Consider the following 6,000-nt stretch of genomic DNA (forward strand, 5'->3'; position numbering starts at 1 on the left):
CTGTAACAAAATTTATTTTAAATGACTATGATTCATCCCTTAATCATAGAGCTTTATTGTACTGTCATTACCAAGAAATCCCCAGACTTTCTTCCTTGCTTAGAGATAATGAAGGTAACTTCAAAGTTCTACACTCTGTATCGGTCAGAATTTTCTATATTATCAAATGGCCATAAACAAGGGAATTGTTGGGGGAAGAAACAGGGAGGGGGAGGGAGGGAAGAAGACCATGGAATCCAAGGGTGTGGGGGGGTGTGGGGTTGTGCAAATGGGTGTGCATATACGTGTGTGTGTGTGTGTGTGTGTGTGTGTGTGTTTGTGTGTGTGTGTAGAGCCCAGAGGTTGACATCATGTTGCTTCCTCAATCACTCTCCCTGTGTTTGGAGACAGGGTCTTTCACTGGCCTATAACCTGCTGGCTAAGCTATCTGGCCAGCAAGCCCCAGGGATCACCTGTCTCCATCTACCCAGAGCAAGGTTTTCAGGCGTGCTCTCTACCTGGCTTTACATGGGTGCTAAGGATCTGCACTCACTTCTCCACCCTTGCATGGCAAGCTCTTTGCCCATCGAGCTATCTCCCTCACCCCTCAGAGGTCTTGGGTCTACATGCCAGCTCTTCAAGCTACTGGCTGAGTCAGGAGAAGTTCCTGTGGTCATTTGAACGTCCATAGGCTCTGTATTTGAACGTGTAGCTCCTGCATTGATACCCCATTTGGGGAGAGTTACAGAACCCTCAGTGGAGGAAGTACATCACCATGGGCGGGCTCTGGGGGTGTGCAGCCTTGCCCACTTCCTGTGCTCACTCCTTCTTTGTTCTCTCTGTGTAGTTGGCATCTGATCTCCCCGCTCCCTGTTCTGGCTACCTGCTGCCATGCCTCCCTTGCCATTGGGGACTCTCACATCGGAACCACAGGCAAACCAAGACAAACCAGCAAAAAACCCTCTTAAGTTGATTTTGCCTGTGTTACTCCATCACAGCAGCAAAAAAAGTAACTAACACGGTGGCTCAGGCTCTCTGGGATGGTTTCCTCTTTGTCAGGGGGATATGCTGGAATACATGGGGGCCTCTGTCTCCAAGGCAGAGAATGAATGGCAAAGCGGGTGGGGGCTGGGAAGAGGAAGGTCATAGGCAGGTACAGCAAGCACTCCCATAGGCACACAGGAAGGGGCCACAAGTGGTCAGGAGAGTCTGAAGTACAGAGCATCACCACAGGTCTGTTACACCCAGTGATACCCAGGCTTGGAGGAGAGGAGGCAGAAAGGGGGTGCGAAGGGCTGTGGATGCGGGGAGCACTCAAGTCAGACGGCATCTGGAGCTGCTTAGAGTTGGGGGAGGAGCTATTCCTGCTCCTTGTCTTTCTCCATTCAGGGACCAGTCAGGTTGTGGAGTGGGACACGTGGCCTTACAATGGACAGCTTCTAGACCAGCCATTCTTAACTGGTGGGTCACAACCCCTTTGGGGGGAGGTCACCTATCACATGTCCTGCATTATGATTTATTAACAGCAGCAGAATTGCAGTTATGAAATAGCAGCAAAAATAATTGTATGGTTGAGGGGTCAGCACAGCATGAGGGGCTGTAGGTCACAGCATCAGGAAGGTGGGAGCCGCTGTTCTAGACAATGAAACATCTAGGCTCCTTCTGGTGTGATCAGGCAGCTCATCGCATGAGGGAGACACGTGGTACGTGTTATGGGTGGATGACTCAGGGGGAATTGTCTTTCCAGGGTACATGAAACGCAGGAAGCCTACAGGAACAAGTCCAGTGAACAGCTTTTCTGTAGGTGAGGCTACCTCTTCCTCCCGGGAGGGTGTACCTGACAGATAGAACAAGTTGTTTGTGTGACACGCCAGCACCCATGTCTCGATTTTTATTTACTTCCCCCAGATCTGCCAAGGCCTGTCTAATCACACATCTGTGTTTCCCCTGCTTGAACTTGAAGAGCAGATCCAGATGTGGGCTTTACTCAAGCTAGAAATGCAAGGTCGGTCTCGGCTTCCAGAACAAACAAAGGCCTTCCCGCCTTGAAGAGAGGCACCTCTAGCCATCAGGGCTGAGCCCCACCATGGAATCCACCCACCCCACCCAGAGTCCCGGCTGAGCTCAGAATGGAGCTGAGCTCCTGTTCTCCGCTACAGAACTGTAGAACCGAAGCACTCAGTGACGTGTCTGCCCACATGCAACACCTAATTCAAGGACTCAGGTACTGCATGTATGTCCAAGGAGTGATATGCACTGACAGAGTATAGGTAATAATATCCCCCTCCCTCCCTCTCCCCCTCCCCCATCCCTCCCTCCTTCCCTCCCTCTCCCCCTCCACTTCCCCTCCCCTCCCTCTCCTCTCTCCTCCCCCTCCCTTTCTCCCTCCTTCTTCCCTCCCCACTCTTTATGCATGCATACAGGTGCCCTAGGAAACAAGAGATGGTGTCAGATGCCCTAGAGCCGGAGTTACAGGCTGTTTGTGAGCCGCCATGTGGGTCCCGGGAGCTGAGCCTGAGTCCTCAGCAAGAGGAGCCAGTGCTCTTAACTGCTGAGCCAACTCTCCAGCTCTCTTGATCTTTGATTTTTAACTATATATTACTTCTTCCTCAAGAACTGTCCAAGTACTAGCAACTCTTTGTTTTACATGCCGTGGGATTATTTATAAATAGAAGAATCATATTGTATTTGTGAAATTTGATGAACAAAAATCAAGTCAGGTTATGTCAAAGAAAAAGCTATAAAGCTACAAATGATCAAAGCCTGGAGATCGGGAATACAAAGGGTCCTTTCCATTGTAAGGAAATATTACTGGCAAACATCTAGTCAGTCACCCTTGTCCTACAAACAGCTTGTCCCACAACTCAGAGTTGATGCTGCTAGGACCTTAGCCACACTTGTTTGATTTCCTCGTAAACTTTCAAGTACACCCCCAGGGGTAACAGCCCTGTATCTTAGCTTTTCTATTGGCAATAAAGAGAGGTTTGGGCCTGACCTAAGTTTCATTTCTTATTTGAGTAACAAGAATGAATCAACCAATAAAATTCTTGGTTAATGGAAAACTTCATTAGAGGTTAGAAAAAAAAAAAAAAAAAAGCAAAAAACCCAGCATGGTAAGTTTCCTTACGTTTATCACAAAATAGCCTAGCTCCACCCTGGAGTGTGTAAATACACAGACAGCTGGTTGTATATATTGGCATTGGCTTTTCAAAAAAAAAAGAATAAGTTATGTAAACACATCCTATGAAAACTTAATTGCCACTTTCATCATTTAGTCAAATAACAGATGAAAGGCTGGCACGCCTCCATCCCGGAAGGAGTCACTTTATGACAGCCGGGCAATAGAGACGGGACATTGTGCAATGTGCCCCGCCTTCCCAGTCTGAGAGGCATGGAGGTCCCCTTGCTGGTTAAGTGTTATCTAGGCACACCTGCCAAGTATCCTTTGACCGGAGCCCAGAAACACCACCTCAGTAAATAGCACATCTCTGAGTCTGTGTGTGTGTGTGTGTGTGTGTTTCAGGGCCTGGGTTATGTTCAGTAGACAATCCCTACTGATTACCACTGGGACCAAAAGTTAACCGTCAACTCTGAGCTCAAAGTGAAGTAGAAAACTCTCGCTGGGACTTAAATGCCACCAGGGTGACCTAGAGGAGCCGTCCGGGAGTTAGTCTAGGCTGCTGTAGCTCCCTGTGCCACATCCAGAGTACGTCAATAAATGCCACAAAGTTGGTTGGTTTTTACCTTTTTATTTTAGCCACAGGAGATGGGAGTTGAGAGGGGCACAAGAATGCGGCCAGGTGACTGTCCCTGTTTCAGGAACTCTTCCCAGGGTTCAAACCCTCCATCTCTGGCGGACATGAGAGAGTCAGGAGCAATCACCACACTTGACCATTTCAGTTTCTAGAATTGTCTCTTCTTCAGCCACCTCCTGGGAATCTAAGCCCCGGGAGCAAGTTGACCAACCCACAGCTGCTCTCTCTCCACTTCCTCCTGTGAATGAAGCCAGCAATCTCCCTGGCTCAGAAGGGTCACCACCCATGGAAGTTCAGGTGACACTTAGAAGTGACACCAAAGAAATGCAGACCTTCCAACCTGGCACACACACAGAGACCAGCTCACCTCTCGTCATGTGGCACAATGTAGTTGGAGCAGAGCTATGGACGTCCACAGGGAGGCAGGCTCAAAGTGAGTGCAGCCCCTCCCAGTGTGGAGTCCCTCAGAGAACTCACTAGGACCCACGGAGGAGAGTCTGCACTGTTCAGATTACTGGTGTTTCTTCTGCCTGAGGTAACAACAGAAAACCAACCCACACCAAGTGGACACCTCGGCAGCAGTCAGTCAGAGTTCACGGTGCAAGCACCACCTCTGTCTAGCTCCAAGACATCCTTCTCACCTGGGAAGATGCCCACAGCACTGAGCAACCAATCCCGAAGGCCCAGCAGCCACCAGTTTGCTTGCTGTTTATACAAACATATCTCTTCTGTGACAGCTGTAAGGGAATTGGGCAGCTTCTCACTTCACAATCCTCGATGGCTTAGTCCATGTGTCCGAGGCTCATCCACGTGTCCATAACACGTGTCCACACCGCATGTCCACTTGGTGTGGGCTGGTTCTCTTGTGTTGAACTGTTCCTTTCATGCCAGATTACTACTTTACTGCACCCCATGTGCCATCATCTTTATGCTTCAAGATTCATCTACATGTGGCTCGAGGAACAAACACTCTCTATGGCTAAATACTATCCCGCTGTGCTCCACACACTGCTGGGTACCCTGAGCACATTCTGAGAAACGCATCTTTGAGGCAATTTTTTTCACATAAGCAAAAAGAAATATATTTAACAAATATGGACTGTAAAGACAACACAACAGAGTCCCGTGGCTATTTAGACTATAAGTGTGCTAGCTATATATAGCCCACTTCACACTTACGCTGAGGGACTGACTAAACGGCCCACTAAGGTTCCAGATTGTGTGATTTCACAGCTCACCACACCTCTGGCCTGCACGACTAGACAGCTCACTCCCCTCTTGAATGGTGTGACTCTATAGCTCTGGCTATAGTGAATGACTGTTCACCCAGAATAGGCTATGAGCCTGCACAGCACAGGGCAATTCTCAGCATCGTGTCGACTCTGCAGCAATGGCCGACGCTTTTAGCTCTTTTATGGCCTCATAAGATGGTCGCCCTCTGTGGTCTTCATCCATAAACAGAGCGCCAGCCCTCGCTTGTGCGTGTGACCTACCCACACAGTGTGTCTCTTTTTTACATTTGCCCACTGATGACTGTTTCCATTGTGTCTGTCTACCGGCCGTCCTCTTGTGATGTCTTTCCGTGAGTGTTTGGGCCTTGCTTTCGGTCCTTTGGAACGCCTACTGCAGCACACAGATTTGACACAGCCGAACAACTGAGCCACAGAGGCGAGGAGACTTGCCTGGGCTCCTGCAGCTGGCTCATGACAGCAGTTCAGGAAGCCAGGTCACCTGGTGCCTTAGTTTGCTCCCACAGAGCCAGGCCTCTCTGAGATCACAGCCAATGACCTTCCTGCTGACGCCCCCCTGCCTCCTGATCTCCAAATCCCTCCTCCTCACTGCCTTCCCCACGAGACTTCCCCTGACCGCTCTCCTCCAACACCCCTTCTGTCACCATGTACCCTAAACCCGCACGAGCTGTCAGATGACCCTACAGGGCAAGTGGGTCTCTCAGGAACCCAGGCTATCTGTAAGATCTATGTGAACAGAGCTTAGAGACAGTGTGCCAAGTCGAATAGGAGCGAGAAGCCTATGGAGCCAACTGGATGACCTGGTGGCGGCAGTCATCATCTCTGCCCCACAGTGACATGGTCACATGTGCCTCACCCTTCAGCAGCTCCACGAGCAAGCCACCTGGGTGCCTGCAGCCTTCTAAACAGCGCTTCACTTCACCCGCTGGTGAGGGTCTCCTCCGCAGTGTGACCACCAAAGGATTCGGAGGTGCAACAAGCCTTGATGCCACCACCTTGCCCTGCCGGTAGCCACT

The sequence above is a fragment of the Acomys russatus genome, chromosome 8 (genome assembly GCF_903995435.1).
Source record: "Acomys russatus chromosome 8, mAcoRus1.1, whole genome shotgun sequence".
NCBI lineage: Eukaryota > Metazoa > Chordata > Mammalia > Rodentia > Muridae > Acomys > Acomys russatus.